Source organism: Lissotriton vulgaris, chromosome 8 (assembly GCF_964263255.1).
Source record: "Lissotriton vulgaris chromosome 8, aLisVul1.2, whole genome shotgun sequence".
NCBI classification, from domain to species: Eukaryota; Metazoa; Chordata; class Amphibia; order Caudata; family Salamandridae; genus Lissotriton; species Lissotriton vulgaris.
Genome location: NC_141696.1, coordinates 676729310 through 676755217, shown reverse-complemented (window position 1 = coordinate 676755217; position 25908 = coordinate 676729310).

Below are 25908 nucleotides of genomic sequence, written 5' to 3'. Positions count from 1 at the left end.
GTGAAAGGTATGACATGCCCTGATGTGTGTGGCATGTCCTGATAGTTAAATACTGCCAATTTATTTTTTCACTATTGAAAGGCGATCTGTCCCATTGGATAGAATGAGTGTTTATTTATGACATCTTATACATATAACTACCCATTAGAGCAAGATAGGAAGATGAAGTTTGGTATGCCTGAACTCAGAATATAAAGATGCATCTTTTAGTGAGGAGGATTTTTAGATTCTGTGTTGGAAAATACCACTTTTAGAAAGTATGTATTTTCATGCTTAGCCAACCTGTGTGCCTCTGCTATGTTGTGTATTGACTGTCTTTCTTTGGAGTGACAGGGGCCTGGGATGTGAATTCTGTTCAGACAGCCAATTGCAGAGTGAGTCAGGACTGGGCTGAATAGACCTGGGTTGCATTCATAGTAGGGGGAGGACATTTCTTTCACACCTGAATAGGCCTTGTCCACCTTGGACAATGCTGCCTCCATCTCCTGCTAGGATGCTGCTGAGAGGAAATAATGGTTTTCGCTGGGCGAAGAACTCCTCAGCCACTAGAGAACAAAGGATTTTGTGCTATAAAGAGTGGGGCCCAGACCCTCGAAAATTATATTAATTCTGGAATTTAAAAGGAACCTTTGCCAAAGAGAAGAGCTGGCGAAACTGAGAAGAAGTACTGCCACTTTGCTGTGTGCTGTCTGGGGTAGGCCTGCAGTGTCTGTTTCTGAAAAAGGAAAGGACAAGGACTTTGCTGTGTGTTGTAGCCCCAGTTTGAGGAAGATCTCCAAGGGCTTGAAGTAGAGCTTGCCTCTTGCTTTGAAGTCTTAGGGACACAAAGACGTTTCCCCCAGCTCTCTTGAACTCCCTTGTTGAGAGTTCTGACCTGCCAAGAGGTGCAGGTTGCTGTTCTGGGCCTCTGGAGGTTGTTCCTGCTTTTGGGAACTGGAAAAGTAACGCAACGAGGAGAAGCTTGACACATCCATACCTGTTTCCGATGCATTGCTGAAGAAACTGATGCAGTGCCTTCCTGCGGCTCAAGAAATCGCTGCACGCCACATCAAGTGCACTGATCTACGGAGGCCGAAACCACCACACTGATTCCGATGTAGGCCCTGCTGTGTGGCTGCAAAAACCAACGCATCGTGGGACTACAGCTGTAGAAATCAATGCAGCACCGTTCCCACTGCCTCATCGAGAACCGACGCATCCCCGATCATCACGCATCACACTAGGGCGCGAAGTCTAAAAGAACACTGGGGCGCAGTAAGAAACTAATGCATCACCTCCCCGCATAGTAAGAAACCGACGCCTCACCTCCCCTTCAGTAAGGAACTGATGCATCACCTTCCCTGTGCGAAAGGAACCAACACATCACCTTTCCTGCGGATGTTCTTGCTTTTGAATTTGACGCATCCAAGGAACTTTGCGTGGAAAGTGTTGCATCTGCAATTTGCTTTGAACAGAACTGTTTCTACCTTTTGAAAGTCATATTTGTATTACTGTATTGTTGATTTTTGTTGTTTTGTTCTTGTTTAGTTTAGATAAAGATTACTTATTTTTCTAAACTGGTGTGGTGTCCGTTTATAGTGTTTTCGCTGTATTACTGTATGTGTGCACAAATGCTTTATACACTGCCTCTGAGATAAGTCTGTCTGCTCGTGCCAAGCTACCAAGGGGGTGAGCAGGGGTTATTTTAGAAGTGTCTTCCCTTTACCCTGACTAGGAAGAAGCACCCCTACTTGGAAAAAGGTGCAAACCATTGCCAACTAGAGATACCCATTTCTAACACTATGTTTTAACTTTTATTCCCTAGATAAAATAAAACCAGACATGGCAAGAACACATGAGGCCAGACGCGACAGATACAGGCTTGTAAGGAAGGTTACAGAGGACCATAAGAGGATGGCTGCCATGTTTCGCCATTGTGCAACATTCCTTCCATCATCTTGTGTGTTTTGCTGTTCACCCTATGTGGAAAGAGCATGCCCAGACGTGGGTCCTGTGCTCACAAAGCCACTGGAGTCAAGCTATCTTGGCTGATGACGGCTGATAGCCAGAAACTAGTCCTAGGATGCTTGATTCCGGTCCAGGGAAGACATGACTTGGCAGTTCGGGCTGGACTGTTCCCATGAGGCACAGGGTCAAGACTGATTTGTATATGGTCATGTCTGAACTGGGGTGGCTTGGTGAGCAAATAACGATGGATTAAACCCAGATCTGTGACTGGGGGTGAATGTTTTGCCATTGTGCAACATTCCGTCCATCATCTTGTGTGTTTTGCTGTTCACCCTATAAGGGAAGGGTATGCCCAGATGTGGGTCCCGTGCTCACAGAGCCACTGGAGTCAAGCTATTCTGGCTGAAGATGGCTGATAGCCTGAAACCGGTCCTATTATGCATGATTCCAGTCCAGGGTAAACATGGCTTGGCAGTTCGGGCTGGACTGTTCCCATGAGGCACAGGGTCAAGACTGATGTGCATATGGCCATATCTGAACTGGGGTGGCTTGGTGGGCAAAATAACGATGGATTAAACCCAGATCTGTGACTGGGGGTGAATGTTTTGCCATTGTGCAACATTCCGTCCATCATCTTCTGTGTTTTTCTGTTCACCCTATGTGGGAAGGGTATGCCCAGACGTGGGTCCCGTGCTCACAAAGCCACTGGAGTCAAGCTATCCTGGCTGAAGATGGCTGATAGCCAGAAACCAGTCCTAGGATGCTTGATTCCGGTCCAGGGAAGACATGGCTTGGCAGTTCGGGCTGGACTGTTCCCATGAGGCACAGAGTCAAGACTGATTTGCATATGGCCATGTCTGAACTGGGGTGGCTTGATGAGCAAAATAACGATGGAATAAACCCAGATCTGTGACTGGGGGTAAATGTTTTGCCATTGTGCAACATTCCGTCCATCATCCTCTGTGTTTTGCTGTTCACCCTATGTGGGAAGGGTATGCCCAGACGTGGGTCTCATGCTCACAAAGCCACTGGTGTCAAGCTATGCTGGCTGAAGACGGCTGATAGCCAGAAACTGGTCCTAGGATGCTTGATTCCGGTCCAGGGAAGACATGGCTTGGAAGTTCGGCTGAACTGTTCCCATGAGGCACAGGGTCAAGACTGATTTGCATAAGGCTATGTCTGAACTAGGGTGGCTTGGTGAGCAAAATAACGATGGATTAAACCCAGACCTGTGACTGGGGGTGAATGTTTTGCCATTGTGCAACATTCCGTCCATCATCTTGTGTGTTTTGCTTTTCACCCTATGTGGGAAGGGTATGCCCAGACGTGGGTCCCGTGCTCACAAAGCCACTGGAGTCAAGCTATCCTGGCTGAAGACGGCTGATAGCCAGAAACCGGTCCTAGTATGCTTGATTCCGGTCCAGGGAAGACATGGCTTGGCAGTTCGGGTTGGACTGTTTCCATGAGGCACAGGGTCAAGACTGATTTACATATGGCCATGTCTGTACTGGGGCTGCTTGGTGAGCAAAATAACGATGGATTAACCTCAGATCTGTGACTGGGGGTGAATGTTATGCCAGTGGGCAACATTCCATCCATCATCTTGTGTGTTTTGCTGTTCACCCTATGTGAGAAGGGTATGCCCAGACGTGGGTCCCGTGCTCACACAGCCACTGGAGTCAAGCTATCCTGGTTGAAGACGGCTGATAGCCAGAAACCAGTCCTAGGATGCTTGATTCCGGTCCGGTGTGTTTTGCTATCAGCAAGTAAAGGCAGTGAAACCCTGAGGAGTACAAGCAGGTCTCAGGCCAAGACACCAGCTGCAACCAGAGGATCTGAGGGTGCCAGACAGTAGCCACATACCTCTACACAGGCCACAGCAGGACCTTCACATGTTTCCCACATGCCACCACATAGGCCACAGCCGGACCCTCTACTGTACAGCCATGTGGGAACATCAGCTTTCAATTATTGGATGGTGCGACAAAAGTGGATGCTGAACGGGAGGATGTCTGAAATTGAAATGGAGCAGGCCAGCATTTAAGAAATCCTGCCTCCTATCCAGGAGGATGCTGGCCAAATTTGAAACATTCTCCCTCTTGTGATTAACTGTCCTGTTTGTAGTATTAGTTGAATTTGTTATAAGTAATTAGTATAGTGTTAGTTAGGATTTAACATAGGTATAGTGTACTTAATCATTAGTTGATAAAAAAAAATTGTAGGTAGTAGTTTTTAAGACTGTTTTTATAATTTTAGGCTTTTAAGTGGGAGGGGGTGATGTGTGTGTTTGAAAAAAAAATATATATATATATGTTTTTTTTAGGATTACACGTATATGTAGGACGTTTTTAGGCTGTAGTTGTAGTTTAGACAATGTAAGTTAGCTTAGGTTAGTGTTAAGTTAGGTAGTTTAGGCTACGACAGTGTAGGTAGTATTAATAATTTAGATTCACTAGTTTGTCATCAATTTCATATGTAAGAATTGATACCATTGTGTAAAATGAGTTGAATACATGATGTAGCAACTGTAACTTTGTCAGATTCCTATGGACAACTGTTAGTTTACCTCACATTTGAGTGATGTATGGACCCTTTCCATACTTTAGGCACTGTAAGTAGGGCTCAGTTGGTGACTTTACACACAGCACAACATAGGTAATCAAGTGTTACACCCTGTGTGAAAGTGATACAGCAGGTATACTTAGGATGGTTTTGTTACTGCAGATTGTTGCTCCCTGGCTGTGCTGGAACACACAATAGTGCCTTGCACTACCGCACACACCCTTGCACCATTGTGAAAGGGCATCATTGTTGTTGACAGGTTAAATGTTGTGAATATAGTCACACCTGCCTGGAGAATGTCCATCATCATTGCCACTGACTACTTGCTAAGTGAAGCACATCATGAAGCTCACTTTGGGTAACTACTTTCAAAGTTTCATGCCCATATATCTTCCGTTTGCTCTTCCCCTGGGGAGGTGTTGCATTGGTTCTGGTTCCATGGTCTGGCACTTATACAAAAAATGCATGTACAATGTACAATAGAACTATTGTGTGGATGCACTCAATCTCAGCATGTATTAGGCCTCTGAGGGGCAGAGAACAGCATTTCTCTACTTATCTCAGTGTAGCATTTCTGACCATTTATCAGTTGACACAGGTCCCCGACATAGAACCCCTGCATTTCTTGGTTAATGACATGCAAGGCATTGGATTGGCCTTGTGCGTCCTTGTGTGGCACAGGTATGATGCTACGTCATGAGGAATAAGGGCATGAGTATCTGCCTATTATCAGTACAACTATGCAGATTTACGTACCGTAGAATCTCTTCAGCGTGAGTAATGAGGTTATCATATTAGGATGATAAGGTTGTCGTGTTCACTGAGTGATACATATGTGAATGAGTGGAACAGTGTTGTGGGCTTCCATTCATCACAAATCCTATTTATAGATGGTAAGTATTTGTGTGATAAGAAACAGATTCTCACTGTGTGTCAGTCAGGTGACTGTAGATTGTTGTTACACTCTGACATTCCATTGGGAGACAACACATTGCTCATTATACCATTGTATTGGTTGAACTTGGTCTAGGTACATATTAAGGGTGGGCGGAGTTGGCCGAGTGGCATTACACAGAATTCCACGGAGTTGCCTAAAAACTCTATGCAATTCCTATCTGTCCTAACCATGAACCCAGGCAGCAGACCTGGAGGGTTTCTGCCCTCCAGACTGCTACCTACTTTACCACTTACCTGGATCTGGCGTTCTCCACCATGCCCGGGTGCCCTCCTCATCCTGTCTCCTCATCAGTGCAAAACCCCTACGCTGTACGTCTTGGGAAGACTGCGCATGCACTGGCATGTGCGCATGCACAGTACTTCCAAGACATACAGCATAGGGGTTTTGCACGAATGAGGAGACAGCTAGGAGGAGGACAGCCCTGGCACGGTGGAGAATGCCAGATCTAGGACCAGGTAAGCCAAGGCATTGTGGTAAATATTTAATTTACTATCATAATTTCTATGCAGGTAAGTACTTAATCAATAATAACTCAATCGGAAAGAAGGAGGCAGAGTCCGTGGTGTTAGAGTTCTTAGGGGTTTTATTCCTTAAAAAGGAATGGTCATGGCTTAGCTATCATGTTCCCGCAACCACACAGGGTTCAGGAAGGGATAGAAGAGTGCGCACCACATTTTATTGACAGTACATAGCTTATATACTTAATTCATTGTCATAGAAAAGCATGTGGTAGGCGTAACAGCTGAGAGAAGACAAGATAACAGTATCCACGTGTTAGCAATACGTAATCAGAAGGCGTGAACTAGGCGTGTGCTAGAGGTGTGTGCTAGATAGGTGTCACAGAAGGGGTGGCACTAACAGAAATGTTGCAATGTCAGCAGAAATCGGAAACTTGGATGCGCGCGCAGCTGCATGACGTGTGATTGACGTGAGACTGGAGGGTGCAGGAAACTTGACATTTACACTGACGGAAAGAGACAGAAGTCTGGCATGTCAGATCAACTTGTACTTCTATCATATCTGATATCTGATGTTTGGGAACCATACTATCTGGAGAGAAAGGTCTCTGGGGCAGAAGCTATTCTATACTGACTGTGAGTGCGTGTATAAGCGCCTGAATGTCTGCATGAGAAGCGTGGGGGCATGGTCCTTCCATGGGAGCATGGTAACAGAGGCTATGAATTACTTGCACGGAGACAGGTTGGCCCTTTGCTCTACAGATGAGGGAGATGTTTACTGAAGCTAGTAGGCAGGAATGTATTTTCGAGGAGCGGAACAGATAACTCGAAGGTTATAGTCAGTCTTGGCAGGCAGCAGGCTGAGCTGAGCACGGTGGGCCGCGCTAGAAGTAAGTCAGAGTTCACGGGTACAGAGGCAGCCGGGGCTGATGATTTTAGAGTCAGAAGCCAGAAAAATGGCTCGATGGCAGAAATTCAGGGCCTACTTTGCCAGAGCTGAAAAACGTGTAAGGTACACTACAAAAAGACGTTGGCATAGCATACTTAGGAACGGACTATTCAACCCATTCAGGGTGGGTCTGAAAGAGGACATGTTAACGTTGGACGCAAACGTATTTGCGTCTTCGTAGCTGGCACAGGAGGGAAGTTACATGCACTTTAAGCTGGTACATGGAGTCGGTGGGGTACACGCTAGGGAACACAATCTTGACCATAAAATTTATATTTCCTCATTCCCTCCTTGTTCCCTACGGACCCTTCATGATATATCGATCCTCATGAATCGATCAGTTTGTTCTTGTAACATCATTTGCTCTTCTTTCTTTCTTTCACGTTTTGAGAGTAAACTGGAATGTTCAATGCATGATGTGGCACACAGTCCACAAATCGCTGGCCCACACTGTAGGCACAGGCAGCAACTGAATACTAGGACTAGGCCAATGCCTAGGAAGGACAGGATCTTCCATCCCCAAGCGGTTAACGTTGTCCAGAACCAACCGGACCAAGTCCAGGTGCCTGGATTCTGATGTATCAGATTTGCAATTTTATGAAGACGTGTAATAGCTTGATATACAGATGGTGCGTTTTGGGGAATGAAAATACAGCAACTTGACCCGATGACCTTACAGGCTCCACCTCTATCTGCCAAGATGACGTCAATAACAAGACGATTCTGAAGAACAACAACCCGCATGGCGGACTGCTCTTCTGTTAAGTTACCTAAGGCGGAGGCAGTTTCATTCACTACTGCTTCAAGGGTTCTAGTTAATCTGCGTATCAGTTTACTATTTTGGACGGGACCTAAAAAGAAAAAGAATCCTTTATTAAAATCGGTGTATTGTTCCCATGCTGTTTCTGTATAGTCGACAAGTGAGATATCTCTTCTGAGTCTATTCTTTGCTAGATTTGTATTTCTGTGATAGTCAGGAGGAGCTAGAAAAACAGGTGGCAGAAGGAATGCAATGTAACAGGTACCATCCCAATCTGGAGGTAAGCGTATGTATGCGGTATGACCACAAACAAAATAGGAATGACGGGTAGCTCTAAAAGAAGACTTGCCTTGATCACTGAATTTGACCACAATGGTACATTTACTATGGCCTAAGTGTACTGAACCTTTCTTGCTGACACATAATTCACCAGTGACTGGTAGTACTGACATAGCGGGCAGGACTGGAGCAGGTTCGGATTCAACTGTAAGGATCATAAGGTTAATTGTGTAATTACCTAGTCCATAAACTTCGTTTTCTAGATCAGTTCCTATTCTAATGGGGAGTCCCTTCTTGTCAGGATAACAGGCATTAAGCAGAACTAAGTTCAAGTTTCCCCAAACCCAGCTCCCTTTGAAAACAGCAATATCAGGATCTACGGAATTTATTATTCTAAACCAGGCACCGCAGGAGCCATTGTGAGTGAACGGGTACGGAAAGAGGGGCAGAGCTCCCTTGTATTTCTGGTAGGGAGGGAGTCGGCCACATATCCAGCAGTTTGTAGCATTGTTAGTCTGATGGGAATGATGTAACATACTAATGAATGTGTTGTTGCGCAGCGCAAGTCTGTAAGAAAGTTCATGTGGAGGTAGCTTACTAAAAGAATGTTCAGCAGAAACATTATAAGCAGATTGTTCACGCTTGAAAATAGGGTAATAGATGGGGAGCAATATGCTCGCAATGATTATCAGAACACTTAGAAAAAACATAATTAATAATGTCACCATACAGTGACTACGTAGTGATTTGCAATATGTACGTTTCTTTAATTGTCTTTCTCTCTCTCTATCTCGATCTAGGGGATACATGTCAGAAACTATTTAACCGATTCACCTAGGGGAGGACTTAAACAATTAAACTGTCTGACTTGCTAGATCGGAGCTTCATACGGTACTCCTCTTGGGGAGTTTTCTCTCGTTCGGAAGTTTTAAAGTCACTAGTTTTGATACAGTCTTTGGTGGGGGTGGACGAGCCTGGATCTGGTTTCAGTTCATTGTATTTCTTGATATGGCTCGTGTGGACCCACCCCTTTCTGCCTTCCAGCTTCACTGCGGTCCTCGTTGTAAGAAGGACGGTCTTTGGCTCCTTCCAGCGGGGCTCCAGCGGACTCTTTCTGTCGAAGTTCCGGACTAATACTGTGTCACCAGGACGGACATCATGCGGCTTTACATCGGTGTTGTCGGGGAAAGCTGCGGCAACCTGTGAACGACATGATTGGAGTGCAGACATCAAGGAGGCAAGATAATCTGTCAACATATTACAATCTACATCAGTGATCTTTTTCGGAATGGGCGTCCCCCACATATTCGGTGGTCTACCAAAGACCACTTCGTACGGGGATAGTCCTGATCTTGAATGGGCAACCATCCTCATGTAGAACAGTGCCACGGGCAGGGCGACTATCCAGTCGACCCCTTTCTCTTTACATATTTTTGCAAGGCGTGTCTTTAATGTCTGGTTATGCCTCTCAACAAGGCCTGCGGCTTCGGGATGTCGGACACAATGGAATCTCCACTGGTATCCTAGCAATAGGGAAACCTGCTTCATTAATTCAGATGAGAATGGCTGACCGTTATCTGAGTACACAACACGAGGCAAGCCGTACCGTGGGAAAAATTCACGAACCAGCTGCCTGGCAGTGGTCGGAGCAGTATAATCTGGGACGGGGTATGCTTCGGTCCAACGGGACAGTGCACAAACAATTACGAGGACATATTTGAATCCTCGACAACGGTCCATCTGGATATAATCCATCTGGAGGACTTCAAAAGGGTGATCGGGAGGATGAAATCCACCTTGCTCTACAGGGACGCTTTTACCTGGATTGAACTGACAACAGATCATGCAAGTACGCACTTTCTGTTTTGCTGCTGCTCGTAAATGTTTATTGCTCCAAAGATTTTGTAAACTGTCTAGCATTGCTTTTTCTCCTAGGTGGGCTGGACTATGTGCTGTATTAACCATGACTTGAACCATAGAGTCAGGGAGAAACCATGTAGATTTTCCCTTCGTCATCCAACCCTGTTCTGTTTGAATCCCTCCTAGTTCAGTCCATTTCTTTATTTCATCTGGAGTAGCATGTGCCTGAATATCGATTACATCTAGTGTGGGATCCCTGACTGTCATACAATTTGTCGGTCCTATTGTCTTTGTCATGTCAGTTGTCTGAGTGTTAGTCAGTGCTGTATGTTTTGCTGTCTGGTCTGCCAGGTCGTTACCCTGGGAAACAGAATCTGTAACTTTAGTATGTGCTTTACACTTCATGACGGATATGCCTGAAGGCAGATGTATTGCTTCTAACAGTGCTTGAATGAGGGGACCATGTTGAATCTTGGCACCATGAGAGGTCAGAAAACCTCGTTCTTGCCATAACATACCGAAGTTGTGTACAACTCCGAACGCATAACGGGAATCAGTGTATATGTTGACATTTCTGTTTTTGGCTAGAATACAGGCTCGGGTCAGAGCAATAAGCTCTGCCGCTTGAGCGGACAGTGTGTCAATACGATGTGTTTCTTTTACTTCGGTTTCAGTGGTCACTGCATAGGCGGCCACTAATTCTCCTGTACTTGTTCGCATACATGAACCATCCACATAAAGTGTCAGGTCTGGATTTGTCAGTGGAACATCTGTTAAGTCTCGTCGAGGCTTTGTAACTGCATTAATGATTTCTATACAATCATGCGGGGCTGGATCTGTCATAATTGTAGGTAACAATGTTGCGGAGTTCAGGATGCTGCAACGTCGGATTTCTATGTGAGGCTGGAATAGCGTCAATTCATAACCTGTCAGTCGTGCTATAGTCAAGTGTTGAGTCTGGGTTCTGTTTAAAAGAACCTCTACAGAATGTGGAACTTGTACTGTTAACTGATGCCCTAGGACAATTGAATCACTCTGTCTGATTGCTAATGCTGTTGCTGCTACAGACTTTAAGCACGCAGGGAGTGCCTGGGCTACTGAATCCAATGTACTTGAAAAATAAGCGCAAGGCTTATATGAACCTGCTTGATCTTGGGTGAGGACAGACAATGCTGTACCATCACGTTCTGTAACAAAAAGTGTAAACGGCTTGCTGTAACATGGTGTTGCTAAAACTGGTGCTTGGCATAATGCTTTCTTTAGTTCCTCAAAGGCTTGTGTATGTTCCTGAGTCCAAGGGAGGACAATCGAAGTCGCTGCCTCCTGTGTTGTTAACTGGATGAGTGGTTTAGCTAGAAATGCATATTGAGGAATCCATTGTCTGCAGTACGAGGTGAGGCCTATGAAGGCCCGCACTTCCTTTTGTGTCTGGGGTTGTGGCATATTTACAATTAACTGAATGCGATCGGGAGTGAGCTGTCTCCCCACTTTGGACAGCAAGTGACCCAAGTACACAACTTGCTGACCACAGAATTGTAGCTTCGAAGGAGACACCTTGTGTCCCTTGTCGGCCAAGAAATGTAAAACTGTCAGTGATGCTTGTTCACATTCGGGCTCACTTCGTGCGGTGATCAGCAGATCATCGACGTATTGCAGTAAAGCAGTGTTAACTGGCATTTGAATACAATCTAGTTGTCTTTTCAGTGCTTGACTATAGATGCTGGGGCTTTCTGTGAATCCTTGAGGTGCGCGGGAAAATTTGAAACTTCGTCCATTTAAACTGAATCCGAAGAGATATTGGCTCTCTGGATCAATAGGTACACTAAAGAAAGCGTTCTTGAGGTCAATTACAGTAAAGAACGTTGCCTCTGAATCAATAGCAGTCAATAGAGAAGAGATATCGGGGACCACAGGGTATTGTGGTACAATACATTTATTCAGTTCTCGAAGATCAATCACCAGCCGATATACTGGCGGTGCATTGGGATCAGTACGTTTAAGAATTGGAATGATAGGTGAATTACAGATATTGGAGTCGGTCTCTACGACCACTCCTTGGGCAATGAGCTCTTCAATGATTTTCAGTAAAGCCACTACAGCATCGGGTGGTAACTTGTATTGTCTGATTCGTGGTAGAACTACTCCTGTCTTGAGTGTAACACGGTATGGTGTAATATGCATACAACCTACATCAGTTGGGCCTGTTGCCCACAGGTGATCTGGTACATTTTTCAATCTGACATCGAATTCTCGTACAACATAATGACCCTTGAAATCCCGCAGAAAAAGTCTAACTCCCTCCGGGGAACAGCATATTATAGCTCCTAGAGCTTTCAATGTTTTAATTCCTAACAGATTTTCTGGACATGATTTCGTAAGTAACAAGTCTGTAATACGTGATAATGGACCCACAGCCAGGGGGACTGGTTCTGATACTTCATTTATAATGGGCTGTCCTGAAAAACCAAGGGAAACATTCTGTGAGCCTGAGAGGGGTGCCCCTGGGACTTCGTCATGGCTGATTGTGGTGCGGCTTGCCCCTGTGTCAATTAAAAACTTTCTATCCTTTCCCAATACTTGACTGTGTACATAAGGACCTTCTTGATCTACAGGAATTTCAATAAGAGGCAAGCCAAATTCCCTCTCTAGGCTGTTTCATGTGTATCGCTGATAATCGGGGTAAGCAGATTGGGCATACTGGTACATTTGTTGGGAAACTTGCTGAGTCGCGGCAAGAGGCTGTGGCTGAGATACCGCTACTGTCTGTGCTGTATGGGATGAAGCATGCATAGGCTGTGTGTTCTGTGAGGTCTGTACATTCTGTGGAGTCTGTTGCTGAACCTGATCTTGTCTTGGTGGATGCGGTCTCTCTTTAGTTTTACCTGTTGCTATATTGTGTTTCAGAACTGGGCATTCATGTACGTAGTGACCTGGTTGCTTGCAATAATTGCACGTCCCTTTAACAGGACCTGCGGCGTGATTTGTCTGATTCGTACCTTTCCTATTTCCGTCGGTATGTACCGACTGGGCTACTAACATTTTCATTTTTGTGTCTTTCATACGTTTCTGTTCCTGATCTTGTTCTTCTCTAATTCTATTCTGATGGTATTGTAACATTTGTAACATCTGTGATGGCGTATTTGCTTGCCATGTACTCTCGACCTTGTACACACGGTTTTTAACTGCTAACAGGGAATTCTCGACTAGCTTTGATACAAAAAGATGCGGGTACGATTCGCTACTTGGTTTAAGACCACTATTAATAATAAAACATTTCTCGAATCTTGAATAAAAATCACTAGTATCTTCATCGGGTTTCTGTTTACATGCTGAGATGGCATCCCAGTCTTCTTTTCTAGTTGTTAGTAATCTTGGCAGAACCTGTACTATTAAACCTGGTAATGCTTTAGTTTTGTCCCCGAGGCCTACCCCTGGGACACGCTTGCTTTCTTCGTCTTCTATTTCTGCCCATGCAATCTTTTTGTCTCCCACCTCCCATTCCTTTTCCTTGAGTTTCTCGTATATGCCCGTAGGCAGCAGTACCTTTAACATTTTCATGATATCTTCATATGTGTAATCCCCCATCAGTAACATGTCCTTAAGCTCTCGGTGGAAACCTGCAGGGTCTTTATCATGGCTCGGTACTAGTTTCTTCATTTCTAACAGTTCTAACTTAGTCAGTGGCGTGTGTACATACACGCGTTTCAAGAGATGATCCGCACCCATAACTGGGTGTACTTCTCGTAAGGGGTTCTGACTTTCAATGCCACTCAGGCATTCCATACGATACATTTTTCTTTCTGGGGGTGGAGCGGGAGCGTATTCAGAGCTTGCAAAAGTGTCATATCTGTGTCGCTGTTCTAGAATTATCTGTATTAACTTGGTACTTAGACCTCTCCATCTGTCCATGAGTAGTGCTTCTAGAGTTTCGTGTAAGGGACCTGGATCGGAATGTTTATTTCTGTATTTCGTGAGGAGGTGCTGCATCATGTATACACCTGCTAATTTCTGCTCGTCTGGGGAGAGGTTCAGGAATGTCTGTGCTACGGTGTCATCATTATACATATCCGGATTTTCAGCCCATAATATGGCTGACCGGGCTAGTTCCTGTTCATCCATTGAATTTAGTATGTGGTACCCTACTCGGTCTCGGAGTCTTTTATCAGTCTCCTGGAACTGGTGTTCAGAAGAATTCGGGTTAGTTAAGGCAGAGAGAAAAACTTTCTTGCTTTCTGGACGGATACCTTTCCTAAGGTAAGTTCCCTTACCTACATACGCTATAGTATCTGTAGTATTTTCTGTTTCTTCGAGTTCTTCCTCCTCCTCGGAGGAGGCCCTTTCATTCTCTTTTTCGTGCATTTCTATCACTGCTTTTCTTATTTTCTTGTACATACTGGCTATGCAAGCCCCCTTATCATGTTTTCCTTCAGATATATTTTGACCCCACTTTTTTAGTGCATCTAACTCGTTCTGATCTGTCCCAGGCCTATCTCTTTCTCTTATTAGGCAATTTATGAAAAAACATAGTATCTGTGCTTGAACGTCAACTTTCTGACGCTCCATGGCATCCTTAACACTGTCAGGGTCTTTACCAGTCTGAATGAACTGATATATTCTATCTAGGCGCTCCTTCATCCCTGCAAATAACAGCAGGAAATCAGCAGCAGATCTTAACCGTAGTGAGGCCATCATCATTCTGTCGTTTTTGCCGGGTACTGGATCATATCTGCAAACTGAAAGTTTTTCTTTGAGTATGTCAAGACGGGGTGACTTGAACGTGAGAGGACTCTGCATATCCCTAAGGTTTACTCTGTGTGTCAATGGTGGGGTGTGAAAACCCCCTGTCGCACCTCCTGAAGCGGAAGCTTGGGCATTATCTCTCTGAGGAGTCTGTATCTGAACTTGAATTTGTCCTTTGGTAACGTCAGGTAGACGTGGTTTCGGTAGATCTATTTTAACTGCGGGAAGTGGTGGAGGTGGAGGAATCTGTTGTGGTACTGGCGGAGTATGATCTTGGGGCGGGTTACCACCCCCATCCCTGTCGTTAGGCAGGGTGCGGACAGGCAGATTGGTGTAAGCGGGTGCTACATCTTCTAGGTAGGAATTCAGGAATATGTCTTTAGTGGTCCTGTGATTTACTTTAGTTGGCACTAATGGTGGCGGCAGATTTTTCGGTATTTCTGAAATGGCCTCAGGCGAACCCTCGGCCGCGAGATACATACCGTTTACGAGGTTATTTCGTGCACGGTCTACTTGCTCTGTTTTTACTCGGATCCCTTCAGTAACTAATTCGTTTTCTTGAGCTTTATCTGATTCTCTAAGTCTGTCTTCTCTACGTAGTGCTTTTTCAGCACGCTTATGTGATTCCTTACGCCAAAACTCTATGGCGTCTTTCTGAGATTGTCTGGCTTTCTTTTTCCATAGTGCTTCTTCTACCTTCATGATGCACTCAGCATCCCATGTTCCAGTAACTGGCCATCTGTGTCTCTCGTCTAGATGCTTTGTGTAATCGGCCCATAAATCTAGATACAATATGGCATCTAAGCCATGCTTGTGGTACATGAAATTACCTGGAGTGTCCCTAGGGGGAATAGGGATTTCTTCCTCCAGTATCCCTTTCCTAGTTCCTATCTGCTTTAGCTTGTTGAAAAACGGCATCTTGTTTCTACTTGGTACTGAAAGCTCGATCTTACCTACTTAATACTGAATTCAGCTATTTATACAAGAACGCACAAAAATGCACAAAAAAACAGTCACACTCACACCACGACATTAATCACATAAAAACATTTAAAACATATATCACTACCCCTTTATACGGATGTACTGCTAAACAGCACAGATACACTGTCTAAAAACAGTGCAGAAACTTAACGGATGTACTGCTAAACAGCACAGATACACTGCCTAAAAACAGTGCAGACCGGACTTGTGTACCCAAACCCGTCTTGATACGACCCAGCAATGGTACTCACCGGGAAGCACGGAAATCGGAAGGCCTCAAAAAACTCGACTGGACTCGGCTCAACTTCGGAAAACTTCGGAAAACTTCGGAAAACTTCGGGAAACTGGTGGGCCTCTTGACACCTCGGACCTTGCTTCCTTCGGCTAGGCTCTGGTCGGGATCCTCCGCACTCCTCACCGCCTCGTCTGGGTACTGATCGCAGTCTTCGTCACCTCCGTGGGCCAGAGGGAGATGCAGGAAATCCTGCCGGTACGCGTAGTTTCCGTCAAGCTGATGGCAGGGTACAGAGCTTGCAATGCACCAACCGGCGTGTGAGGTGGGGGAGGGGTCCCTATTCGGGCGCCAAAATGTGGTAAATATTTAATTTACTATCATAATTTCTATGCAGGTAAGTACTTAATCAATAATAACTCAATCGGAAAGAAGGAGGCAGAGTCCGTGGTGTTAGAGTTCTTAGGGGTTTTATTCCTTAAAAAGGAATGGTCATGGCTTAGCTATCATGTTCCCGCAACCACACAGGGTTCAGGAAGGGATAGAAGAGTGCGCACCACATTTTATTGACAGTACATAGCTTATATACTTAATTCATTGTCATAGAAAAGCATGTGGTAGGCGTAACAGCTGAGAGAAGACAAGATAACAGTATCCACGTGTTAGCAATACGTAATCAGAAGGCGTGAACTAGGCGTGTGCTAGAGGTGTGTGCTAGATAGGTGTCACAGAAAGGGTGGCACTAACAGAAATGTTGCAATGTCAGCAGAAATCGGAAACTTGGATGCGCGCGCAGCTGCATGACGTGTGATTGACGTGAGACTGGAGGGTGCAGGAAACTTGACATTTACACTGACGGAAAGAGACAGAAGTCTGGCATGTCAGATCAACTTGTACTTCTATCATATCTGATATCTGATGTTTGGGAACCATACTATCTGGAGAGAAAGGTCTCTGGGGCAGAAGCTATTCTATACTGACTGTGAGTGCGTGTATAAGCACCTGAATGTCTGCATGAGAAGCGTGGGGGCATGGTCCTTCCATGGGAGCATGGTAACAGAGGCTATGAATTACTTGCACGGAGACAGGTTGGCCCTTTGCTCTACAGATGAGGGAGATGTTTACTGAAGCTAGTAGGCAGGAATGCATTTTCGAGGAGCGGAACAGATAACTCGAAGGTTATAGTCAGTCTTGGCAGGCAGCAGGCTGAGCTGAGCACGGTGGGCCGCGCTAGAAGTAAGTCAGAGTTCACGGGTACAGAGGCAGCCGGGGCTGATGATTTTAGAGTCAGAAGCCAGAAAAATGGCTCGATGGCAGAAATTCAGGGCCTACTTTGCCAGAGCTGAAAAACGTGTAAGGTACACTACAAAAAGACGTTGGCATAGCATACTTAGGAACGGACTATTCAACCCATTCAGGGTGGGTCTGAAAGAGGACATGTTAACGTTGGACGCAAACGTATTTGCGTCTTCGTAGCTGGCACAGGAGGGAAGTTACATGCACTTTAAGCTGGTACATGGAGTCGGTGGGGTACACGCTAGGGAACACAATCTTGACCATAAAATTTATATTTCCTCAGCATCCTTCTCTTAGGTGTGGGAAGCAGGGGCTAACTCTGCCACGCCGCAGAATCCGAGTTTTTGCCAAACTCTACACTCCTTTGGAGTGATAAGTTGGCAAAACTCCACAAACTCTACTGGCGGAGCATAGTTCGCCACCCATCCATGGGCAAAACTCCGCAAACTCCACTTTACCGAGTAGAGTTTACCACCCACTCTTAGTGCATATCTAAAGAAAGCATGTGCAATTGACGGAAGCTCACTCTTCTTGAGATGAAAACAAGCGGGTTAGGATTTTACACTTACACCATGGTACTTGTATTCCTTTCATTCAAAAAGTAAAATACTCATTATGGATTTCCAAAAATTGGTATTTATGAGAAATTTCTAGTCATGATTGAAGGTCTCTCAGAATGTTTATTGTGAGTCTCACTGCAGATATTTGGACAACAACAGTTTTTGGAAGCTAATGATGACCAAACAGAATCCATTTGGGAGAAAAGTCATATGACATATGGAGATAAGGAGTGTTTCAGTGAGGAGGTGCAAATTGCCATTAGGGAAGGTAGGCTTGTTGAAAGGTACACAAGTGGATAAAATGAACATGTTGACCAAAGTACAGTCCTGAGTGATAGAGGAGGTGGCATGATATTAAACACAGGACCATTAGGAAACTGGCCAGGTGGCACTGACGCATTTTATCTGGCAGTTCACTGACGGAAACTGGTGAAGTCCACATCTTCGTCCTCTAATGAGCATTTATCATTGACAGTAAAGCAGCCTGGAAATCACTGGCAAGAGTCTGTTGGATTACCAACAAAGCAACAATGTTGCGATTGAGGGCACCCATTGGTTTCATATAGGAGTCCAACTTGCACTCAAGGGATTACATAATGTAAAGGATACCCCCCCCAGCTGCGTAGAAATTTCACTGGTGCCAATGTAGAGGTCTGTTGTTGGACACTCTCCTTCATGACACCTGTGATGTCAGGGAGTCATCAATACCATGGAGCCAAAAGTAGGTATCTGTAATAGCCTTTGTTAAGCCCTTATTAGGACTCAGTTACCTACGGACTCCTTCTAGGGTGTCCGCTTTCGTCTCATTTCCGACCTGCAACTCCTCAATCATTCACTTCTAGACTTTAACCACTCACCAATGAAATTAAACTCTGGGGTCCTCAGAGTCCTCAGCTGGGACTGAACAGCTAGATGGGCCATATCCTGTGGCTGAGACTTCCTTTAGAGACCCTGCATCATTGTCTTCCCTTGCCAAGACCAGAGGAGAAGATTCAATAGAGGCCAGGAGTGGTTGGAAGGTGTTATCACATATGGTGGGCAGGATGGCATTACCAACAGGTTGGTCATCAAAGGAAGGCTGCTCTTCAGGCAGTGATGTTTGTTCCTCTGTAAAGAGATTAAAATATGTCAATAATGCTCTATGATAGAATTTGACCAAAGTGATGTTGGTGACAATCAGACAGATTTTTTTGTCAATTTCAAGTACACAGGGATATGTGGAATATATGTTAATACAAGTAAAAGAGGCCATGTTGTACTGTTGTTGCATTTCAAATGGCAATACCTTTACATTGTTCACACAACTGCTGCATAAGCAAGGGTGCCTATTTGTGTAATGACACATACTGAAGCACAACTAGGCAGCTTTCTGGCCTGCCCTGTCTGAAAGAGTGAGTGCAGAGAAGGGCCAGATTTTACATATTCCGTTGATTTTCTGGATGTGCCTACACTGCTGTTACAGTAACTTCATGACATCACTGCTAATATCATTACACCATGTCACCAGGGTGGCTTCATTCCTTCTAGCTATCATCTAACGGCCCAGTTCTGACCAGGTAATGTAATTTTGCTATGTATTACAAAAAATCCTGCACTCTGCCTTTTGTACAGTACAGTTGCAGAATCTGTCTTACTCTGCTTTCTTGCATGCAGCTTGTGCAATATTGTGTCCTAGGGGGTCATATTTGACTACCATCCACACAACTCCTCACAGTAAGCAACCTTGCTACACTGCAGGAATGAGTAAGGACATGTATATACCATTCTGTGCTTATATGTGTGCAATCCAGTAGTTTCCTAGCACACATCTAGTCATCTCCAGAGTCCACAGCGGTGGACACTGAGATCCATATCTGAAGGGGATAGCCACTCTCAAACTTGGAACTATGAAACAGCTCAAGCTCACTCCATTTGTTTAGAGCCCAAGATGCTATTCTACAGACTCCAGCGAATGTCTTAACTCAACCCCTCTTACTTGTACTTGTACATGACTCCTCTGTCTATCATCATTCAGACCTAGGGTCTTTACTTCATCTCTCACACTGATGATACTCAGACCATACATTGACTCGCAGGAAACACCAACACCACCAACATTTGTTACATAATGCAAATGACGTACATGTCTACCAGTATGTGAGAATAATGTCTCATACTGAACTTCACAAGATAGTAGTGAAGATATTGTGCAACATGTACCTACCTTGGTTGCCCAGACAACTAGGCCCAAACATCTCACCATCCAATCATCCCCAAAACCTGCCCCTCATCCTGGACACCTATCCCACCCTGAGACTTCACAATTCCCTGTTTCACCTCCACCTGCTGTAACATATTTTGCATATTCAGACTGTTCTTCTTATGGCTCCCTCCTGACACCTGTGAGACCATCACCCAGGCTCTCATTACATGGAGACTGTAGTACACCAATGCCCTCTTCCACCGAATCTCTGCACAGCTGCTATACAAGTGGCAAACCATCAAACACAGCAGTGTCAAACTGTTACTCAGCCTACCTTGTGATACACACATCACCTCCTTAAGGTAAAATGGCTCCCCATTCAGACACACTGCCTGTTTAACACCTTGGCTGTTAGGGGGTTTTCCCGTCCTGTGCTGACATTCCATAAATCCCATTATTCATGACAAGGTCAACTCGTCATAAGCACAGGGCAGGTAAAACCCATGGCGAGTTGACCTTGTCATGAGCATGGAAGGGGTTAAGATGCTCATCCTCACCTACAAGCACTACATTACCTGGGGCCCAGCTAGCTCACACATTATCTATTCTTCCAACAAACAATTGTGGACCACAGCTGTACATGACTTGCATTCACCCCCACCCCCAATATTAAATTTAGCAAGCCAGGAGGTAGGGGAATATAGCATTTACAACACATGCAAATAAATCACATCCTATTACAACGCAGTTGTTACAGAGCAGTAACTTTACATCGCAAGTCATTACAACGACTTGCTGTAGAGGGCGCGCTGCACTTAGGAATAGTTTTATTTACTATTCCTACTCCAGTTTGTGCAACAGCAGGGAAGGTGTTGGATTTTATATCCAATACCTTTGCACCCCCTACAGCAAGCCATTGCAATGACAAGCAATGTAAAGGTATTGCATACTAACAACACAGGCATTATAACGACTGCGTTGTAATAGCACTGCATTGTGGAAACAGCATTGTAAATGCTGTTTCTCAGGTAGGGTGGTATCTTACATGGCCAACAACACCTGTAAAGAATTCATACAGCACATCTGGAAAGCAGCGTGCAACATGATTTAATGCTACTGACTATACACCTGGCTCTTCAAATGATCCTATTTGGAAAGCCTGCACATTCTCAGCACCTGGATACCCTCTTGGGTGAGAAGGTAAACCTCTGGCAAACCACATTGCATTCCACTTTTAACTGCCTAGCCCCAAGACAAGCACACTTGCTTCATTGTAAAAGAGGACCTGCGTTGACACTGACATATCTGCCAAGTCTACAAGGTCCATGAATGATGTGCTGCTCCAGTCCAGGTTTTGTGCTTTGTATTGTGGGACCTGTATTTAGAGGACAATGTGGACTGGGAAAACACATCACACTTAAACTAGAGAAACTTGTCGGGGCTAGACCGAATAAAATGTGACTGGGGCAAACAATGACAGTTATGTGATGTTTGCGTTAATATAAAAACATTGCTTCCCTATCATTGCACACAGTGCAGTGCAGCAAAGTTTTTTGCTGGTCTGCTTGGCAGTTTTACCCTTATGGTAACTTGTTTTCACTTACACTGTAGTTCTTCCTGGTCCTCATTGGCAGCAATGCCTGTCTCCAACCATGTTTGGATGAGTGATGCCACCTGCTCCTCCGAAGGGTCCACCTCTGCCTGGAAATCAGGTAGACCTCCAGTCCTCATGACTGTCCTAAAATTCTTGGCCAATTCCTGTTTGGTGCTGCACTTGTAGTCATCACACTTCTTCTTGCTTTGTCTATTTTGTTTTACCTATACTGCTGATTTTATTCACTATGGATTGGCAAATGGCTTCCTTTTTCCCTAATGGCAATTTGGAGGAGACAAATAGAAGGTGTTCATTCCTTGTCACCTCAGCTATTAATATCTGGTTCTCCTCCTCTATGAAATTGATCTTCCCCTGGGCTGCTGCCTATTCATCTTGGCTGGAGTTAGTGTTGTTGCCCTCCATTTTTCCCTGTTATTGATGTTTAGAATTGCTGCAGATTCAAATGCGTCATTTTTTTTGCCACGCAATGCACTCTTGCGTGACACAAAGCTGGTTTGTGGCACATAAAGGTGTTTTATGACAAGCAAATCAGATTTGCGTCACATTAGTACTAGTTGGGTTACAACTCTTTACGTCATTCTTCTAACCGATGCAGCCAAATTATTCTTGCGATTTTGGAACTTGAAAAATGGTGCGCCATACCACAATCACAGTGCAATTATGTGGAAAGGAATTGATGCAACACAGCACAATATTTCTGCAATAACCCAGCATTAGGATTAGTAAAGGTCACCCCTTTAGTGTCAAACATCTTCCCAAATTAGTAGCGATTGGAGGGGGAATAGTAAATGTCACTTCTTTAGTGGCCAACACTTTTTACAAATTGGTATAGATTGGAGTGAGAATAGTAAATGTCAGTCCATTAATGTCCAACATCTTTCCCAACTTGGTATAGATTGGAGTGGGAATAATAAATATCACCCTTTATGTGTCTGACATCCTCCCCAACCTGGTATAGAATGTAGGGGGATAGTAATGTCACCCCTTTAGTATCTAACGCCTTCCCAAATAGATTGGAGTGGAAATAGTAACTGTCATCCTTTTAGTGTACAACACTTCCTAACACTTCCTTACAACTGATTTACGTTGGACTGTGATTCTTTAATTTTATAATTTTACTGTGAAATCATTTGTTTAAATTATATTTGTATGTAGTAGAAATAATTTGTGCTATTTAATTAGTATTGTTGTTGTTTAGAAATATATTAAAAACTCTTTGTAATAAATATTAATATTAATGTAATATTTTGTTAGAATAAAGACAAGTAACACATTTTTCAATTGTGATTTATGTTTTCAAAGTTTACATTGAAACATAAGTTTACATTACCAAACATATGTTTCAATGTAAAAAATAATCATTTATATATAGATAAATAAATGAGCACATTTTCAACTCCTTTTCCACAGTTTTAAATTTGTTAAGAATTTATTAAATTGCTTTATATACATATTATCAACATGATTGTAACATACATTTTTCAGAATATAATAAATAATTGTATATTTTTCACTACTATTTGATACTTGACAATTTTTAACAAGGTGCAAATAACAAGTTGTTTTAAAGATTTAGCTCTACAATGAGATTAACACTAAAAACTCAATACCTTTAAGGGAGAAAAAAAGTTTGAGTTTTTTTTAAATTTTACGACACACTAATTGACTTTAAAACTAACTTTTCTCATAATACATATTTAAAAAATATGTCATTTTTTTAAAAATTGCAACATATACTGGGTAGTGTATTAGTTAAATCACTGCTTTTGTTATTTTTGGCCAATTTGTTTTATAAAGAGCGGGCTTAGAATGTTATGTCATGGTCATTTAAGAACAGGACACACAAATATAACATGCTGTAACGTGTGTACAGCTTTATGACATAAAGTGCATGATCTGCTCTCCCATTTGACGTGCTGCCACGCGTCATTCACACTAATCAAAGGCAAACAATTTAGCCTGCACAATATTGTAGTGTAGCGGTCCAGTCCTTGCAGGCGCGTGATGACGCGACACGTAAGGACGAGATTGTGGGACGATGTGCGCATGCGCGGGAAGTGCAGTGCGCATGTGCGAGCGGATCGGGAAGCGATCTGTAAGACCCCCGGCGCTCCTTCGTGATATTTAACCTATAAATAAAGAAACACGTTCTTTAAGGATCCACAGAGTCTGCCTCATCCTTTGGGCGACAATACAACATTACAGTGGCGACAAGGGTTGGGCATTCCCCACTAGAAGCCCAAACTGCTTCTCAAGAAGGAAAAAACACACAGAGGAGCAACAGACAGTGGAATACCATTGCATGTACCAGTTAGGGGACAAAGGAAAAGAAGCACAGTGGCAGTGAATCACAGGAGGAGCGTGGCAGAGGCGCAAGAAACGAGACGCCCCCACCACGTGCACCAGGGCCAGGAACTGAGGCAAACAAGGACGGGAAGCACAGTAGGAGGGTAGCTACACCCCACTGAGGCCCTGGCGGAACGGGGACAGAGCAGAGAAGGGGGAGAAGGAGAACCCCAATCCAACACGGCACAAGGCGGGAACACAAGCGCGCCAGGTAGCCCTAGAAGTCAAGGAGGGGAACCGGAAGAACAGGCTAGGATGAGCACACAAGCCTCTTCCCTTACGGTGCCGATTCCATTTCTGCCCAAACCAGGTGAACCCCAGATGAAATGGGTAGACTGGAAGGAATATTTCGAGAACTATCTAGAAGCTTTAGAAGATGAAAATGGAGAACCCTTCCCCAGTGCGAGGAGAAGAAGGATACTCTTACATAATCTAGGCCCGGAAGGGATAAGAGTGTTCACGAACCTAGTGCCAACGCCTAGACCAGCAGCGGATGATGATGTCTTCCGGCATGCCCTAGAAGATTTAGATTATCACTATCGTCCCGCGGTGTGCGGCTCCATTGATCATTTTAACTTCCAGCAGAGGAAGCAAGAAGAGGGAGAATCCATTGATGACTACGTCGCGGCGCTGAGAAGGTTGGCGATTACATGCAAGTACGGGGCACTCCAAGACGACTTCATAAAGGACCAAATCGTGATGCACACCACCAATAAGGCGGTACAGGATAAGTTGTGGGCGTATGGAGAGGCGACTCTAAAAGAAGTAATAGCAATGGTGAAGAAAGCGGAACTGTCGAAGCGATGCTCTGATGCAGCAAAAAAGGAGAACATCCAGAGACCCATGGTGAACAAGGTGGACGATGCAGAGCATTTAGGACGGAACAGAATGACTGCCGGAAATAATAAAGGAATCAACAGATGGTCGGGAAAATCAGGTCAAACATGGAAACCGTCCACGGAAAGCAAAGCCACGTGTTACAGGTGTGGAAGTGCGAACCACGCGGCCCAAGATAAACGATGCCCAGCATTCCGGGCGAAATGCATGTTCTGCGGCCTGATAGGTCACTATGAGAAATTATGTCGCAGGAAGAGCAAGAAGATGATCGTGAAGTATGTTGCACAAGACCGGACAGAAGGAGAAGAAAAAAAACTGGAAGAAGAGGACCTGGTGCTGTGCATTGAGGAGCAAGTGCTGGGAATAGAAAACAAGCGCTCGAGTAAACCACGGGCCGACATGCTGATAGGAGGAGTAAAGATCAGAATTGCGATAGACTCCGGCTCCCCATATGCCATAGTCCAAAGATCTGTATGGGAGGAAGAATTCAGACCCAGCCTAGGCCCCAACTTGGAACCCCCAGACATTCAACCGGTATCATATCCTGACACCCCATCCCCATGGTGGGCTACCGGATCCTGAAGTTTGAATTTAGGGGAAGAACGGCAGACTGCAAACTGTATGTAGCAGAGAAAGGCCCATCGGTGTTGGGAGGGAGAGATCAAGGTGAACTAGGGACAGAACTGGACCCGGGAGGCAGTGAGCAAACATTGCTGACGGACTGTGAGGGCTGGCCGAATCTGGAGAAAGTGAAGAGAGAATTCCCGAAGGTATTCGGAGGAAAAGTCGGCAGGCTTGAGAAATTCATGCACAAAATCCTGCTCAAAGAAAACTCCCGACCGGTGTCCCACAAGGTCCGGAATGTGCCCATAGCAGCAAGAGAAGCGGTGCAACAAGAACTACGCAGACTGGAAGAACAAGGGATAATTGAGCCCATAGACAGTTCGGAATGGCTATCTCCCTTAGTCGTGGCACGAAAACCCAATGGCAAGGTGCGTTTGTGTGTGGACCTGCGAGAGCTAAACAAATGCCTGATAGTGGAAAAATTCCCATTGCCCTGGATTGAAGAAATGCTGGCCAGAACAAGGGGAGTGAAGTGGTTCTCCACAATTGACCTCGCATCCGCCTATCATCAGATAGACTTGCATCCGTCTAGCCAAAAATTCACGTCCTTCATATCTCCGTTTGGACTGGCCTCGGCCGCAGCAGTGTTCCAAAAGCTGATGCACCGGCTGTTCAAGGATGTAGACGGCATCCAATATTTCCAGGATGACATCTTAGTGATGGGAAAGGACCGTGAAGACCACGACAGGAAACTGAACAAAGTACTGAGCGTGCTACAG